The sequence below is a fragment of the Melospiza melodia genome, chromosome W (assembly GCF_035770615.1).
Source record: "Melospiza melodia melodia isolate bMelMel2 chromosome W, bMelMel2.pri, whole genome shotgun sequence".
NCBI lineage: Eukaryota > Metazoa > Chordata > Aves > Passeriformes > Passerellidae > Melospiza > Melospiza melodia.
In genome coordinates, this window is record NC_086225.1 from 20,588,804 (window position 1) to 20,607,055 (window position 18,252).

The 18,252-nt window shown below is 40.3% G+C and overlaps 1 protein-coding gene across 1 annotated transcript in view; it reads right to left on the reverse strand.

The window, feature by feature from the left end:
• The window catches only part of LOC134431405 (mothers against decapentaplegic homolog 2-like), a 91,871-nt gene extending 78,666 nt beyond the window's left edge, over nt 1-13,205 (reverse strand). Inside the window, exon 1 of the mRNA XM_063179422.1 lies at nt 13,153-13,205. The gene's annotated coding sequence lies outside the window, so the exon portion shown is untranslated. The remainder of the gene's footprint in view (nt 1-13,152) is intronic.
• Between the last annotated feature and the right edge of the window lie 5,047 nt (nt 13,206-18,252).

Consider the following 18,252-nt stretch of genomic DNA (forward strand, 5'->3'; position numbering starts at 1 on the left):
AAGCCTTTTCTACTTGTTTGTCATGCTTTAAGTAACTACCAATTTTTGGTACACCAATTTAAAATTCACTTATAAATCTGATAATAAGCTTATTTCCATCTTTCAATCTAGAGTTCAGTGGCTTACAGATAATTAATCTTCTCAACTGGCAGTGCTCAAAATCATCAAGTCTTTCAATATTTATTAAAGGATAGTTAAAATCTTAGTTTGCAGATACATGGGTAATAGAACTGTCCGTTTTCAATTTTGATAGCCTTTCAGTATCAATTACCTGACCAGGTTGTTTATATGAAATGAAATATTAGAAGATATGCTGAAAGTTGGGCTATGTTTAACACTCACTACAACTTGCACTTCAAATAATTTAAAAGAAAAATTATAGCCATTTAGAAAAAAATTCTTGGTTTTGGAGCTTCTATTAGACTAGTTTTATGTATTAAAATATAAGCCCCAAACCAGCCACATTATCTCAGGCAGACAGCTGTTAGAAATTGTTCAAGTACATAATGGTCTTATGGATAGAAGTATGGCACTGAAGTAAAAAAAAAAAAAAAAAAAAAAATCTTATTTCCACGGAACAAACTCCAGAAAGTTCCCTTATTTCCAAGCTGTATAAATTAGTTCAGTCAGCTGAAAAAAACTTGTTTTAGCTAAAACTTAACACTAGATTCCGTCTACTCAATTTGAGCTCTCAAGGCAGCTTACATGTCTCTACATCCTGTACAGGTACATTCCTCACTTCTTTTCAGAATACACCAACTTAATGTTACTGAAGTTTCCCATCAGAAAAACAGCATGGTTGATTTGGGATACTTCAGGCTACAGTATTTACGGCTAATTTATACCTTGTCACATCTGCAGCTTCACTGAGAACCAAGTCAACAGACACTATATTATATTCTACAAGAAAGTTTAAATCAACTTTTCAACTTCTGCAAAACAGAACATTTAGTAGGGATGAAATTTCAGTTTCAACTAAATTATACCTCCATAAACCAGCTTCTGAGAGCACCTCAAAACACAGGTGAAGCAAGAAATGTAGTTTTCTCGGATCTGGGAGACAAGTTCCAATTACCAAGGTCTCAAGATTTACACTGGGAACTTTATGCAAGCCATTCAAAATAATCTATCCTAAATAAGTGAATCATAGAAATTTTCAAATTAAACACTGACTAGGACACTCAGGGTACAGTTTCATAGGGAGGCAAGCCAACCCAACAGCTTCCTGACACAGGAAGCACAGCCCTCCTTTTCTACCCTGTGGCACCACCACCTCTGCATCTGTGCGAATACTTTACCACAGACTCAGCTAGATAACTGCGAAAAATGCATTTTTTATTATTGGCTTTTCACAAATATTAAAATGAATATTATATGTGTTATGTTAGAAAGTTATGCTGTATTAATTTTCTTAAGTAGTATGTTAAATAGTTTTAGGTTATAACATAATGTTAAAATAGAAACTATGCTATGTAAGATATTTTTTTTAAGAGAAGAATGAGGTAGTCGCACTGAGATAGCAGCCACAGGACACCTAAATCTTTCAGAGAAAAAGAATTTATTACTCCCTTGTTGCGGTGTGAAGCAATATCCTTTCCCAGTTCCTCCCTCAGGTATGCCAACCTCTCCCTTCCCCCTCTCCCTCGCCCCCTTGCTGGGTTCTGTCAGTCAATCTTAACATTCCAGCAAGGCCGTCTGTGGTTGGTCAAGTTCGAAAGATGCCCCTCAGGCCTGGGGTCATTGGCGTAGCCAAGTGTCATTTGTCCCCTGAGACCCTCCTCCTCGCACCTGGTTGGTGCTCACTTGTCCCTTCCCCTGCCCCTGTCCCTGGGCTTAAAAGGAGACCAGACCATGCGGTCAGCATTCTGTTGGAGCTGTTACCAAGATTCAGATGTCCGTGACCATGGAATAAAACTCTGGATATAATCCCTCCGTCAGAATCCTCTCCTTTTTGTCTTCGCTGTCGCCTAAAAGCCTTTCTACCAGAGGTAAACTGAGTTTCTACAAGCCTGGACTTGTTCCAGTGCCTGGCTGCAACATCCAGCCAGCCAAAGGTGTCTCTGAGGTGAAACACCACCGCTGCCACCTTTGGCCCAGCAGCAAGGGTCAGACGAGCCCAGGCACGTTCCGCCTGGTAATATTGGGATCTTATTCCAATACTCCCTTATCAGAAGAAACTAACTTCTTCCTGCCTCGCTCATCCCTGAAGATGCTGCCAGGATTAAGAGGAAGAAGTTGACACCGACCAGAAAATCCTTTGTTTGAATGGAATTTATGCATAATGTATGAGATGTATGAATATGCAACAGGCTATTGCTTTTAAGGGTTAATCCTCTGTTAACGTGTGTCCTTTTTCAGGCTTATTTTGCCCAGAAAGAGGTACCTGGACTGTCCGTAACACTTTGTTTTTATTGTCTCGTATTGTCCTAATCCTAATTGTCCAAATTTTTATTACTCTAATTATATTACTATTTTTATAACCATTTATTACTATTAAACTTTTAAAATTTTAAAAAGTTGTGATTGGCGTTTTTCACAATAACAAAGTAAAAACAGACCCATTTAGGGGTGGCTTTTGTTTTCTTTTTTGCTGAACTAGTCTTCTTTCAGGTTAACAAGTTGCAGCAGCTCACACAGAGTACTGTAAGTACTCCAGCTGATGTCAGGGGAGTTACAGGAGTATGTATGGAGGACTCCAGTCCCAGCCTTCAGCAGCCATTGTAGCATTGACTGCTTTGCTGGAAATGCAAATCTGGGCACGTACTTTTAACTTAGATAATTTATTTTGGTGGCAAAGCCAAACAGGCAGTCTTACACTCCCTTTTTCGCATGTTCTGAACTGTTCACAAGCCTCAAAGTGAAACATGTTAGTCCCCTAATGCAGTACATGAAGTAACTCCAGAGATTAAACAGGAGGTTTGCATGGCCTCTGTTTTAACAAACTCTCACACTAGGTTTCTGAAACAGGGAATAGCAGTCACTCTGAGTGTTATAAAAAGACTTCAATATTTGAGCAAGGCCAACATTAGATGCTTCAGAGGCATTTGCAAGAAATTGAAAAAGACCAAATCAAAGAAGATAATCTCTTTTGCTTTAAGGATCCCATTTTAAATACTAGCAATTGATGGTGTAATACTTGAACATTAAATTCAGTGTTGAAAGGTGTGGGCAACCAAGTATCACTATCACTGCTTATCCACACACCATTTCTTTTCCTCATCTATAGAGCTCACTGAGATATACGTATTTCCTGTTTAGCTTCAAATTTTTTACCTTTCATTGCCCCAGAGTACTCCTTTGATTGTCAGTCTTATAAAACACACACTTGTCCTGGGTTGACTATATGATGCTTTTATCCCCAATAATCCGTTCTGTTTATGCTGAATAATAAGTTTTGCACTTTTAAGACTTGTTCCAGAGAGTGAAGGGGGGAGAGAAGAGGCGCAGTTAGTTTTCAGACACTGCACTCCTCCACATTCCTCCTCCTGGACTGTTGTTGTCTATGGATGGACAGACCTCTCCTTTGTTTTAGTTAGTTTTAGCTAGCAGAGGCAAAGAAGTTCCCTGGACTGTGGGGTTTTTTTCTCCCCTTTTCTTTGGACCTGTTTAAACCTGCTCTGGACTGAATACCCAGAAGAGCACTTGCAGCTCGCACCTGGAAACCTAAACAATATTAAACAAAAAAACCTCTTGCTGCTCCAAAAGAGATGACAAACTCAGAAAAGTCCCCTCCCTGGGTTGCAGCTTGGCTCACTCAGTCTCTTATCAGTCCCTCGGGTGCTGGAAATGTCTCAGCCCAGGCCCAGCGGGCCACAGGTGCAAGCTGCCAGTGCTCTTCTGGGTGTTCAGTCCAGAGCAGATTTAAACAGATCCAAAGAAAAGGGAAAAAAAAAAAAAACAAAACAAACACAGTCCAGGGAACTTCTTTGCCTCCACTAGCTAAACTAACTAAAACAAAGGAGAGCTCTGTCCTGCTGTCTGTCCATCCACAAACAACACAGTCCAGGAGCAGGAATGTGGAGGAGTGAGTGCAGTATCTAAAAACAAACTGCATGCATCTTCTCTCCCCCCTTCACTCTCTGGAACAAGTCTTAAAGGTGAAAAACTTATTATTCAGCATAAACAGAACAAACAATTAGGGATACAAGCATCAGTTAACCCAGGACAATACTTCAGTACAGTCTCATTTATCACCAAAGTAAATTGCCTGTTCTTCTAGGCCCTCTAAATATTCTCAAGGCTTTTTATCCAATTTTTCAGCTTTACAATACTCCTTTTGTGATGAGGTGTCCAATTTTGCAGTATTATGTCCCTTAAGATTGATCTATGTATCATTTTCTGTATTCCCTGGTGTTTTGTTTGTTTTTTTTAACCAAGATTTCCCTTTCTGCTTCAAATGCACATTTGAATAATTTAAGTCTTGCAGCAGGAAAGAATTTGTAAGTCCCATACATTTCAGTTTTTCTGTGTATTTGAACTCTCACACTATTTTGACATACTCAGAGGGGAAAAAAAATATAAATCATTCTTTTCCCACTTCCAAAGGACTCTAAGCTCAGACCTAACTAATTGGAAATTTCGAGATACTATACTTGGTTTTAACCAGTTCCCTTATAGATGTGTAATCATCCAGCTTCTCTAGAAGCTCTGAGTGTTTGATCTGCTACCCCAGTGAAAAGTAGCTTTTAAAAATATAAACCACAAAGGAATATACTTAAAGAACCCTTTATTACAATGACTATTACAGCTTAGCATCTATTTTTTAAAAAATTAAAAAGACACAAAAAAACCCCACAACATACACCACAGCTGCATACTAAGTCTGGAAGGTTTAAACTAGCCTCCTCTTTCTAGCTATTGTTTTGCCGTGTCAGGGATTTGCCAGGAGTATCAAAAAGAATTTCACTAAGCTATTCCAGTAGTGGCCCTATATATTTCAAAGGGTAAGCAGAGAAAATATGACACAAGTAGGACAGGACTCGATTCATCTTAATACTTCAGCCAATTTTGATGACTACTCACAGGAGAGCAGCACTCTGATCCAAGCCTAGAAGAGAGTGCAAAGTGCAAGGCATAGTTAGGTTGAATTATGACCAATTTAGATAAATGCAAATTATGCAAGGAAAAAGTAGTAATAAAGAAATTAATAAAAAATACCCTACTCTACCAGGAGTGGTACATCCAGCCTAGCATTCCATTTCTAAAGGTGGCAAAAGGACATGCTACTCAAGGAAAGCAGAAGAACCTGGCTCTTTTCTGAGCCTGTTCTCATAATTCTTCAGCATCTTAAACTGTTACAGCAGTAAATTAAAGGCTACATGCCTACCCATTCCCTTTAGCAGACATTTATGGACCTCCTGCCCAAAAATTCATCTAACCACTTTTTGAACCTGTCTCCACCACCTTGTGGCAGACTACACCAGAATTTAACTGTTCACTGTTTAAAGAACTACTTTTAGCTATTTTCTTTAGCATCTTAGTTTCAAAAAGTGCCTCTTGTTCTACTGTTGCAAAATGTGGAATACATAAAATTCTCTTAAGAAGGGATGTTCTTTGATCTTTATATACTTTTAAGCCTTATCAACAAGAAGGGAGATTTAATCCATGAAACAGAGAGTAGCTAACAAGCTCTAAGTGATGTCCAGGTGTTACAAAGACAAACTACTTCTTGGTAGAATTGCCTTGTTAAGGTTTAGGGCTCCACGTGTTTCAAAGATCTCAGACTTAGGGGGAGGTTAACAAAGCTTGGCAAGAAAGATGCACCACTAATAGTGGACACAAAGAATGCAGAATTTACAGGCCACAAGGACATTTGGCAGATCTCCCAAGATAGAGAAACTAATAAAACAAACTCAGCAACTGTGCTGAATCAGCTCCAACTGGGTAAAAGGTAATTCTGGCAGGGGGAGATCACAACCACATACTCACAAGCCACTGACCCAAGAAACCCACTGACTCAAGAGAAAGACTGAGCATTCAAAATAATTAGCATTAGAAGCAATCATTAATCAATAGAAGATAGAAAATAATTAAGATAACTATGTAACTTGTAGCCAATGAACACTAATTCCTTTGTTTGCTAAAATGTATAAATAGTAAAAAGTTTTAATAGCCGATGTGTTTGATTTGTGGAATACCACTGAGCACCCAGGCTCATGCAACTCTGAAATAAATAATCCATGTCTCCCTCGAGTGTGTAATTATTGGCTTGTTGCACGCCAGGTAATGAATCTGATTTTTGTGGACAACACTACCGCTGCAAGCTTTGCTGAAGACCTGTTTTTATTCATCTTGCCTGCAAGCTTCACGATTCTGTACATTTGAATCACATCCCTCCCTCAAATGGAGGGCTATCATCAGCCTTTTGTCACAAAGAAAGTATCTGAACACAGCTCGTATAGTTTGGGATGCTCCTCTGGAGAGATGCCAAGCCTGAAAGCTTTACTACTTCAATTAAATTACAAATACTCAAAGACATTGCCTAAGGACCGACCTAAAGACCACAGAAAAATTGTATCAGTCTATGGTTATCTTCTCACTTATCTTTTTGGTCGTATTATCCTAAAGCTCTCAACATTATAATTTAAATAAAAAGTACAAAGACAGAAATCTACACCTCATGAGGAATTGGACATAGAAGGCAGAGTGCATATCTGATGCTGAATATCTGGCAGGAGTTCAAATAAAAATGAGGAGCTCTATATCTGTGTTGGGTTCCAAATATCTACCCAGTCTCAGATGCTATGTCTATGGTAACAGGTTTGGGAGTCACTGTTGCAGCTCATTTTTGACCAGTAAATCTCATGTCAATTAATCAATTACCTTTTCCCTTCAAACTGATACAGTAATATAGGTTTTGATCTTCGTTCCTAAAGAATCATCCTCTTATACACTGGCACTGTTGATACAAGCCTCTTGCTAAACACATTCCTCTAGTTCTTTTGCCTTGTACATTTTCTTCATTCACAAAAAAATATAAAATGCTTTTTCCCCAAACACACCCAGAAAACAATCTTTGCCAACAATGCAAGAAATATTTCCACATTGCTAAATTAAAGACATGCTAAATATGTAATATCTCCTCTTCCTTGCCATATGTTTTTTGTGATTTCCTTGTAGCCTACAGCCAACCATCTCAAAAAAATGAGTACTCATTTACAGCCTTTGCTTCTAAGGATTTTAAGTGTGCTTCACAATCACTTATTCTTTTTACTGCCTCTTTCTTTGCTCTCTCTTCTACTGAGGCCCAACACCACAGCCCAAATCTGATTTTTAATTCCCATGTACTATTTTCAATTTCCACTACAACACACCAACATAAAGGGACTCTGAGTAACTACAGAGAGATTTTTAAGATCACTTCCTGAACTCAACTATAGGTGAACTATTAGTATCAAGGCAGCAGTGCAATACATAGCAGAAAACTTCCACTATTTTATCCCTTTCCACATTCTCTGGATTGTGCCTTAAAACTGCAGCATTGAATACTCAAGGTGCACTCACTGTTTCCCAGAGAGGTACAAGAGTTTCTTTAGATTGATGGAACACAGGGAACACATGCTGTTATTCCCAACAGATTAATGCTGGAAAAGCTACAAACTGCCTAGCTCCGGTGATATTTATTTAATCTCTGCCCCCATAGTATCTCTGCTTCTTGATGCACATGTTTCTATAGTGTGTCAAACAGTGTCATAGTTGGCAGCTTCTAAAGTCACAGCTTGAGTCATGTCTGCTATTTATTCCATTCTGCTGTGGTCCTCTGGAACAAGTATTAAGCCCATTATCCCAGCAATAACTAAGCATAAAATACAAAGTAAACCTTAAAGACAGCATGTTATCAGACTAACATCTTCAAGAGAAATTTTCCTTTCCTGAGTGACTCGAACATACTATAAACATACTGGTGCTACCAAAAGTATCAAGTGCTTTCTGGCTAATTTATTCTAAAACCTTATGCAACATATGAAATATCAGTCTGTTTATTCATCTTAAACTTGAAAATAAAGAAATCTGATCTCTCTTAGTTTTACTAGAAGCATTCTGTCTTAGAGGAATTTCATTTGCAAGAGCTGTTCTGAAATAAAGAGTACATAAATTAAGCTCCTAATGAAAGAAGATCAAGGAAAATAATTAGTGGTATTTGAGAGTCTACAAGCTCATTTCCTCACAATTTTAGTCCCATTTCTGAGATTTTTTTAAGAAATTTTTTTTTCATTACTCTTGGAATTCGGACAAGATTCTTTATCAATTTCACCAACTGCACAATGTTTAAGATCTTTCAGAAGACAAAGGTATATCCACCCTTTCCCTTCACATGTGCCCCTGTGATATTACCGGTTTCACAATAAAGTGACATTAATTGAAGCATAGTCTATTTTAAGCAGAGTCAAGACTTTAGGTTAAACAATAGTAGGAGCTGAAGTTTTAAAAGGCATAGTTTATGCAGTACTTGCATGTCTCCTATATTAAGTCAGAAGTCATTAAGACTTAGAAAAACAATAAAACAAGTATTTCATCTTGCATTAAACAGAAGAAAAGACAAAACTAATTTATTGTCTGCTTCTTGATCCTTCAGGCTATGTTATTCCATCCAAGGAGACAGTTTATTCTCTGTGGAATCTGAGAAAGTTCTCTGCTGTGTTAATGATCTCAACTTGCAGGAAACCTGAATTTTGCATGAACTTCAAACTAAAATCAAATTCCCTTTCAGATAGAATACACTCTAGTTAAATTACACAGTGTAACAGACAAGACATTTCACTTCTATTGCAGCCATAATCCCTCCAAAAACTGCCTTTCGCAATTCCATAAGGGCTAATTCTTTCTCTACAAATGAATATTAGACACCTGGTTTTGTCATACTGGAGAAGCTCAAGCCTACTGCCACATACATACTTTTCTGAAAAACAACCACACAAGAAAATGAGATGGTACTCATCTTCTCTCCTCATATTTTAGTCATAGTAGGACAGATTAGAGTATTCCCTTACTGGTTTTTGGGTGTTAGGGTTTTAGGGTTTTTTGCTTTGGAAGAAGGGGAATGCAGCCTTACTGAGCAATGCCCTCAAATCTAACTCCCAGTTCAGCTTTTCAGCCAATTAGCCCAGCAGTGGGGAGTGGCTCTGAAGAGCTCCCTCCAAAGGGGCTCCATCTGGCCAGCTCACAGCCCCAGGTTCCAAGGAGTAAAAAGCCATGGTCCTGGTTGAGCTTTGACATGAGCCAATGAGGCTGGCTGCTTGTGATCTGGGGGGACAGGAGCAAGGAAAATTCTTGCTCTGGGTCAGCTTTAGAATGAGAATTTCAAACATGTCTACAGAGACTCAACATACTCAATTTTTAAGTATACTATGTTCTAGTATTGCAATGCATCTTGAAACTCTGCATAACTGTAGTACCTTTAGCTCACTGAAAACAGAATTACCCACCTACTTTGAAAGTAGACTTTTCCTCTCACTCTCTTCATGAAGTTTGTTTATGAATCAAATGAGAAAACTCATATTTCTCATACACAGAGCTAAAATAAACACAATCGTGACATTATGAAAGCTTCAGAAATTGGATTTTTTTTAATTACTAAGGACTACTAAAAATGATATCCAAATGTAGCAATGAAAAGCTATATTGCTATTAGAAAATCCCACTCTATGTAACACATTCATTCATGGTATACTAAAATTGCATGCAACTGGAGACACAAGAAAGATATTAATTTTACTAACCTTTCATCAAATTACTAATAGGATTGAGGTATTTTAGCAACTCCCGTAGAATTGCAAATGAGGAAAATTACAACTGCAGTCAGCCAATTCACCTGTTTCTGCAAAGCAGCAAACTTCTTCCACTTTGTGTTATGAACAACCTAACAGTATTGCTCCTTAAAACTAGAAGGCCATAATAGCCCCACAAAAAGCACCAAAGAAGCACTCCAAACCACAACAGTTTAAGCCCCTACCTCATTAATTTTGACTAAAATGCTTCATGTGTAATAAAGTGTCAACTTCATTATTTTAGAAAATAAATACTCCTGGGCTAAATTAGACAGGAATATTCACAGAATGGATTATCAGGTACCTAGGTACCTGTTTCAGTTTTTATCTGTATAGTTTAGCAGCTTCTCCACTTCACTAAAGCCCAAACAATTGCATTTAACAATTAGTTAATGCAAGATACAGGCCAAACATAAACATTTCTCAAACAATCTCCCTTGTTAAGCAGAGTTCACTTTGCATAAGCTCATATTGCTCCAGTGTAATTAAATTTAGCTTGAGTTCCAGACTAAACTGATAGGACACCCAGGAACTGCTCTCTCAGTATCTTCTTGGTGTTACTTGACCACTTATGGCTGTCACCCATCATAATAATAAAAAGTCATATGGAATGAAGCCTTATAGTTCGTAACAGTTTCTCTATTGAAAGTGGAGAGGAACGTTTAGGAAGGTTTTCTGCCGTAGCCCAGAGTACTGAACACAGGGCTGCCTGTACTCTCCATTCTATTACAAAAAAAAAAAAATAATCCCATTGCATGACCTGCAGTAATTCAGTTTAACAAATCAACAATTACAAATATTTTGGCAAGTAAGCTTAGGTATTGTTTGCCTCTCAGCACACTTCACAATCAGTTAATGGCTCTATGATAAAAGTAATTAAATCCAATCTGAAAAGCAGAATTTACAGCTCACTAAGCAAGTCAGGCCCATAAATGGATGCTTTCAATTACAGGGTATTTATATGCACAATCATTAAGGCAGCATTGAATACATTTGAAAGCTCAAAAACACTTCTGATAATAATTAAAACTTTTATGCACTATTCTTTATACAAACAAAACTTAGGAATTTATTTCAGTCTCAAGCAGAGATCAGAGTCGTTATCCAGGCCTGTTCTCACAGTACTTTTGTGGGAAAAGGATTACAGAGGTGGAAAGAAGGTTTTTTAAGTTCTGTTTAGTAGCAGAGAATTTTTTGGAGCTCGAATAAACTCAATTATATCAGCTGGTGCTCAACGCTTCTGAAACATCAAGTAGAACAGGAAAACAGAGGACCCAGAAGGGGCTTTCATTTGGAGATTTACTGTAATTATTTGATTTTGTTCTGGGTGGAATAAAAGAAGAGATCAATTAAGAGACCAATGGTTTTAACGTCATTTTTCCAATTGTGGTCCTCTTTTTAATCATCAAGGAGAACCTCGGGAAAGTTGACAAATTCTTCTTCAAGATTATATTACACAAACCCAGCTTCTTCCATAAAGAAAACTGGATCTTCAAACACTCTCATTCCTTTTGGTGACTGTCAGTGTAGTCTCAGTCTGATCCACACAACCGAAGAACAACAATCAACTACCAGGCTACTCTTTTAAAATCACAATATGGTCATAAATATGTGCTTAGACTCATCTTTGAGTTAAATTTAAGCCACTTTAAATGAGACCCTCCCCTTTCTCTTTTTAAAGGCATTTGTAACTAATGCTATCTTTCATCATGATAGTGCTAAGCAAACGGGAAGGGACCTCACAAACCTCCTGTTTACTTACATTCTCATTCTCCTCTAATTCACTAGTTTGTAAACACTTAAGTTTTAAAGCTATACCTTAGAACAAATACACAGTCAATCTACTCACACAATGCAAGCTCCAACACTGCAGTGAAGCATAGGAAAGAAGAACAACGTTGCTGTATAGACTAAGGGAAGCCTTTCACTTTAACAAGAGGGGGTTTTGTTGGTTTGGGTTTTTTTCCAGTTTGGAGAACAGAGCAAAGACTAATCAGTCTCACTAGAGAGTCCAGTCTCCACAAAAATAATGTCACAAATCAATCTGAAAGTACAGCACTCCAGGCTAAGAGGAACACTTCAGAAAAGACAAACCTGCTGTTACGTGCAGTCTCCTAATAAGCTGTTATTATAAACTTTTTGTAATATATGGAATCTGACTCGTTTATAACCATGAACTGTGATAACATGAGCCCTATACAGGTTGCAGCATTCACTAGCGCTCTTCTCAGAAATAGTTTGATGGTAAACTCAGTAAGTGAAACTTTTTTTTAATGCTATCCACTTGTTTGTAAAAGATTTGAAAAGAGCACAACAACCCCGTTGGGGATTTTTTAGTCAAAAACTGTGACAGACAAACAAAAATACATGGGACTAGGCTGCAGTGTGAATTCCAGCTGTTCAATTCAACAGCTCTCCAAGACTATCACAAGAGCTCTTCACTCACCCACTTTTTAGCATTCTTTTATTTCCCCAGAATGAAGACTAATAGACTAGTGTCATACTGTTTCTCTTCCCCTCCAGCCCCTACAAAAAAATTACAAATAGGAACTCCACAAATTTACAAAAAGGAACTCTGCAGTAACACCAACTACTTGCATTTATCACAACACAACTTTCCCCATGTGCTTATCTAGGTAGATGACGTACTTAACAGATGATGTTTATTTCCACCTTCCAACGCATGGATAGCCACAGCATTAAGCCTAATACCATCAAGAAAACCACTAATAAATTTGCATGTACATGTCTCATGTAGACTGTGTATATTTGACATTCACGGCTCTGGAATACACAGAAGAGCACTGGCTGAAGTGAAACCTTGAAATCCTAAACACTTCTTTCCAACTTGCTTCTAGCTTTCTCCACCACCCCGGCGCGAAGTCTTGCACACCTAATCTCTGTAAGATAAAAAGTCCAAGCAAGAGAGGGAGGAGAGAAAAGCATATATTCCTTTTCCCCCTCATCCCTCATACACACACCGAGGGTGCAGGCCAACCCTTCCCACCTTTCAACACCCCGCGTCGAGGGCTATTCTGACGTGTGAAAGGCGGAGGAGGTGACAGCGACGCCCCCGGCCCTACTTCCTGGGAGCATCCAGCAGGAGCCGCCGCCCCCCCCCTCCCCTCCCCCGCGGCAGTTTCCTTCCGCCAGGAGAGGCAGCCTCCAGAGCTAACGCCGCCGCCACTGAGGCCCACCGCGCCTGTTTGCCGCCCTCAGCACCAGCAGCTCCCCACCACAACAAAGAGTGAAGAGGTGCGCGGGGAAGAGGGCGCGGAAAGGAGCCCCCGTCTCCCGCCGGACCTAGTTAGCTCATACACCGCCGACGGGACACTCCTTCCCACAGTGCGGCCGAGCCGCTCGTCGAAACCACCCCAAAACCAACCTCCTGCTCAGCAAGCAGCCCTGCCGCCCTGCTCCCTCAGCGTTGCTCTCCCCTGGGCGCCTGCCCTCCCCACACTCATTGGCTCCCGTTCAGACCCGCCCTCAGCAGTGGGCGGGGAGGCGCCGCATTGGTTCGGCCATTCGTCACTTGAGAAACAGTGAGCGAGGATTGGGCAACGGTTGCCAAGGCCCGACCCCAGCCGCCGATTGGCCCATTTAGCCGCCGATCGAATGCACGCGACCCGAAAAAAAAATAAGAGAAAAAAAAAGAAGTGAGGCCAAGAGAGACGGATCCGGTTGGGTGGGGCGGTGTGTTCCGCGCGGCGAGGGCGGGGCGACGCTTATTGATCACTCCTCGTTCCACGCGCCCATTAAGGGTTGTTGATAAAGACAGGACAATCGGAGCGGAAGTTTGGGTTACCCGCAGGCGCGCAGCCGCACTGAGGATGAGCGCGCGCGCGCCGCTGCCGTAACATTCCGTGCCGGGCGCAAGTGGGAACTGAAAAAAGCAATGCGCTGTTTCCCGGCAGAAATTACCTCGGGAACCGCGGTGGGCCCGGCACGGTGACACCACCCCCCCGCTCCGTTCATCCGGACCTCCTGCCCTCAAGCGGCCAATAAAGCCGTAACTAAATCGAGGTTTAAATGTTCCTTGGATAAGGGAGGGCAAAACCTCTTCCCTCAGTGTCCGGGTACGGATGGGAACCACGGTGACCCCTCAGGGGCACAATACTGTACAGTCTCTGCAGCTATGGTGAGGACAAATTGGCCTTCCCCCAGCCCTCACCAGGCCCCTTTTCCCTGATCACATCCTGAATCTTTTGGTCGACAGTAGCCGAATATGAGCCAACGTGTGCCCAGGTGGCCAAGAAAGTCAGGGGCATCTTGACTTGTATCAGCAATAAGTGTGGCCAGCAAGATGAGGGCAGTGATCGTGCCCCCGTACTGATGGGACTCTACGTGGAGTATTGTGTTCAGTTTTGGGTCCCTCACTCCAAGAAAGACATTAAGGTGCTGGAGTGTGTCCAGAGAAGGGCAATGGAGCTTGGGAAAGGGGCTGAAAAAGTCCTATGAGGAACGGCTGAAGGAGATGGGGGTGTTTAATCTCGAGAAGAGGAGGCTGAGGGGAGACCTCTCTCTATAACTGCCTGAAAGGAGGTTGTAGCCAGGTAGGGGTTGGTCTTCTCTCCTATGTAACAAGTGACAGTGTCACTGAAATCGTTGGGATAAATGAGACTCCCTACCACTGTCTATTTGATGCTGGTGCGTAAGATATTACTTTATTCTTGGCCAGGAGGTGTGTGTGGGGGTGACGAAGTTCTGGCCTCCACACAGATGCCTATACAACACTTTTTCACTTATTTATGCATTTTCAGCAAACAAAGACATTAATATTCATTGGTTCTAAGTTACATAATTCTTTTCATTAATTGGTATTCTATCCTCAATTGGTTATTGATTTCTCCCTCTTCATGTTAATCCAGTCCACATTCTTTAATCCTTTTGCTCTCTTTTTCTCAGGTGGGGAGTCTTCAGTTTTCCAGGCCTTAATCTCCTCTGTATCTTCTGGTGCTTTGCCAGTAGGCAGAGTCAGCACCAAAGACGCAGACATAAACTTAAGGAACAAGTGTAATTTACTATAATGCAAAGCTGCAAAGAATTGCAAAAGGATAAGCTAAGCAATGCACATGATAATTACTACAAAACATTGCCTATAGTGATTAGGAAAGATACATCACCAGTTACCCTAATACTTAACTCCTACATCCAGGTCTGCACAACAGCTGGGGAAGCTCCTGTCACAGCGAAGGACTGGAGATCCACTCCCAGCAACTGGGAAATCCTGTGTGGTTCGTCCACCCACAAGCAAGGCTTCCAACTTTGCTGTGAGAAGGCCCAGCTTTTATATTGTTGAATAAACAAGTTGCCATAACTTCTAGCGTGGGAACATCTGGTTTCATCCTCCCCTTGGGTTTCTCCCAATGCCTGGCCAGGGCTCAAGGATGAAACAAGGGAGTTGTCTTTGATCATACACCTCCAAACAAAGCTGTCTGGATCTCTAGCTGGTCAGAGTGACCCCGAGAAAAGTTAGAAAGTCTCTTTTCCTAGCCCGGTGCTTGAAGAAAGAGTCAGAACTCTTCATTTCCCAGTCTCAAGGTTGTTTATTGTATCTTATCTATAAAATTCTTTCTCCTGTCCTGCCAAGGTCCACTCAGCATGATGGTCAGAGGCATTCTGCCTGCCCCCAGGGTGGTGTTATGTCTTTATACTAAAAACTACATATGCAATGTTTACAATTGCTTTCCAATACCTATCATCTATGTTAGACAGTGAGCTTCTACTCTAAACCAATCTAAAAGTGCCAACATCACAGCAGAAGATGGAGGCCAAGAAGAAGAAGAAGGATAAAGGCAGAACACGCCCAGATCCCTCCATCTTGCCCCCTGAACCTCCATTCTAAAAAAAACCCAAAAATCTACTTTTCACCCTGTGATAAATTCACTATCATTCTACTTAATTTGTTGTGGCTTGCAGATCTTCATCTAAGGTTGGTAACTTGCTCCACGGGTCATAATCAAAACCACAGGCATTCTGGGCTCTGTGCCAGGGTCTCTGAGACCCCTGGCAGGGGTCTTGGCTGCTCGGGACAGCCAGATGGATGTCCTGGGTCCTGACACAAAGCCAGATGTCTGATTTCATGGCCTTGTCTGGCTTCTACTTATGGAAAGGTATATACATGTTTCACTAATGATACATATATCATATTGCTAATAATACTTCATTAATGAGTGGATACATATAACATTTGGTTGGAAGGTTCGTCCAGAGGTCAACGTTGGCACAAGGCCTGTTGTTCAGGCCTTAGTACTTCATTTGGTTAAAATGTCCTTGAAATGCCATACATTTGAGATCCCAGATGCCCAGTATTCAAATCCTTTTGGCTTTGTTTATTGAAGCTTGTCGGGGTTAGTTTAGAAAACTTAAGGTTTCAGTGATTTAATGATCAAAGTAACAATAAGAGTCTGTGAAGAAACTTAACTAGTGCTGGCTAAAAGTGGATGCTGCTTACAATTAATTAAAACAACTAATTAAAAATTAGCTAGGAAATGTATATAATTTCCAACAATTTCCCCCTTTGGAAGTGATCTTAATTACTTTTTTAAAGATTACTTCCACTTAAATCATTGTGTGTTTAGCAATACTTAAGACACTAAAATGTAATAATCACTATTAATAAAACTTATTAGGCAAAACATTTAAATTATCTAGTACCTTAACAATACTAATCAGGCTTCTTAACACTAGATTAAAAAAACCTTACTTTTCAAAAAGATTCCATTATACAGAGTAGCCAGCCATCTTTTTGAGATCTTTTTCAGTTTTAGAAAAGAAAGATATAGTTTTTGTTAGATCTATACATTCTATTACATCCTATTTTGCAAATTTGGAATAAAATACATAAACCAACAATTAATATCAAAACTATGATAATTATGCCAATCAGTTTTCTTACTATTGCACTTAAATTTGAGATTCATTATGCTATTCAATTAAACACATCTTCCACTTGATCACTTGATGTGGTCGTTTCCACCATTCTCAGAGAAGTTCTTCAATCAAGGTTTTGAGGTACACCCAGTCTCTGGGTTGGTATAGATGGGCAGTGATGTCCAGCATCATGGGTGCTGCCAGTACAATGTATCTGTGGTGAGAAGGCACTGCCTTCCCTAGGGATATAGCATACTCTGTTAGACTGATTCACTATTTCTACTTTCCTGCTCAACTGAGATCCCCATGGGGTATACAAGTCCCATTTCACCCCTAACGTTTTAGCTGGGCTTTGCCCTGTTTCAGCAGCGAAGTGTGAACCTCTCACTGATGACATTCCCATTGGCACTCCAAACCTCAGGATAATTTCTTTCAATGACACCAGTCATTCGTATGCTCAAAACATGAGTCTTCAATATTACTACTATAGACTCTATTCCCCCATGAGTTACCTTATGTTGTTCCCCTGCAATTTTCCTCATAAGGTGATGGGGAGTTATTACCTCTTTTCTGGGTGTAATCCACTATCCTTCAGGACTCTTTTCAGCATCTAACAAATTTGCCAATTTCTCATCTTCAGCCTGATATTCGGAGGCCTCCTTGTCCAAATGCCGATATTTCTCAGGTAAGACCAACAGAATGTCTCCACTGGCAGCCTCCTAAGCTGCTTTGTCAGCCAGGCTAGTTCCAATATTCACTGGGGTCTCTCTTAATTGATGAGCTTTAGAATGCATTATTGCCATCTTTTGAGGTAGCTATACCCCCTCTAACAATCTCTTTATAGTCCATGTTTCACGGGGGATCCCTGAGAGGTTTACAGCCAAATGGCTCCATGGGCATGGACCACTCCAAAAGCAAATTTCAAGACAGTCCATTGTCCTGGTTTAGGGCAAATTTGGGAGAAAACCTCCAAAGGGGGCCCCTCCAGAACGCCAACCCACATGGCCCCTCCCCCCAACCGGTTTGGGAAGGATTCCTCAGAGAGAAGTGGAAAGAATCTGTTTATTTATCAGGCAAAGCACTCCCCTATTGTATTTGCAGGGATGCCCTGATGAAGGCAGGAATGATGCATCTGACTCCATGTTCTCAGAAGGCTAATTTATTACTTTATTATACTATATTATATTAAAGAATACTATACTATACTATACTATACTATACTATACTATACTATACTATACTATACTATACTATACTATACTAAAGAATACAGAAAATATACTTACTGAATGCCAAAAAGATAATAATGAAAACTTGTGACTCTTTCCAGAGTCTGGACACAGCTTGGTACCAATTGGCCAAAGGGTCAAAACAACTCACACCAGAATCCAATCAGGCAATCACCTTTGGGTAAACAATCTTCAAACACATTCCAGATGAGAACAATACAGGAGAAGCAAAGGAGATAAGAATTGTTTTCCTTTTCTCTAAGGCCTCTCAGCTTCCCAGGAGAAAAATCCTGGGTGAAGGGATTTTTTTCAGAGAATGTGAATGCCACACTCCTCAGCACACAAAATGAACAATACCGGATGACAAAACTCATTTGCTGCTC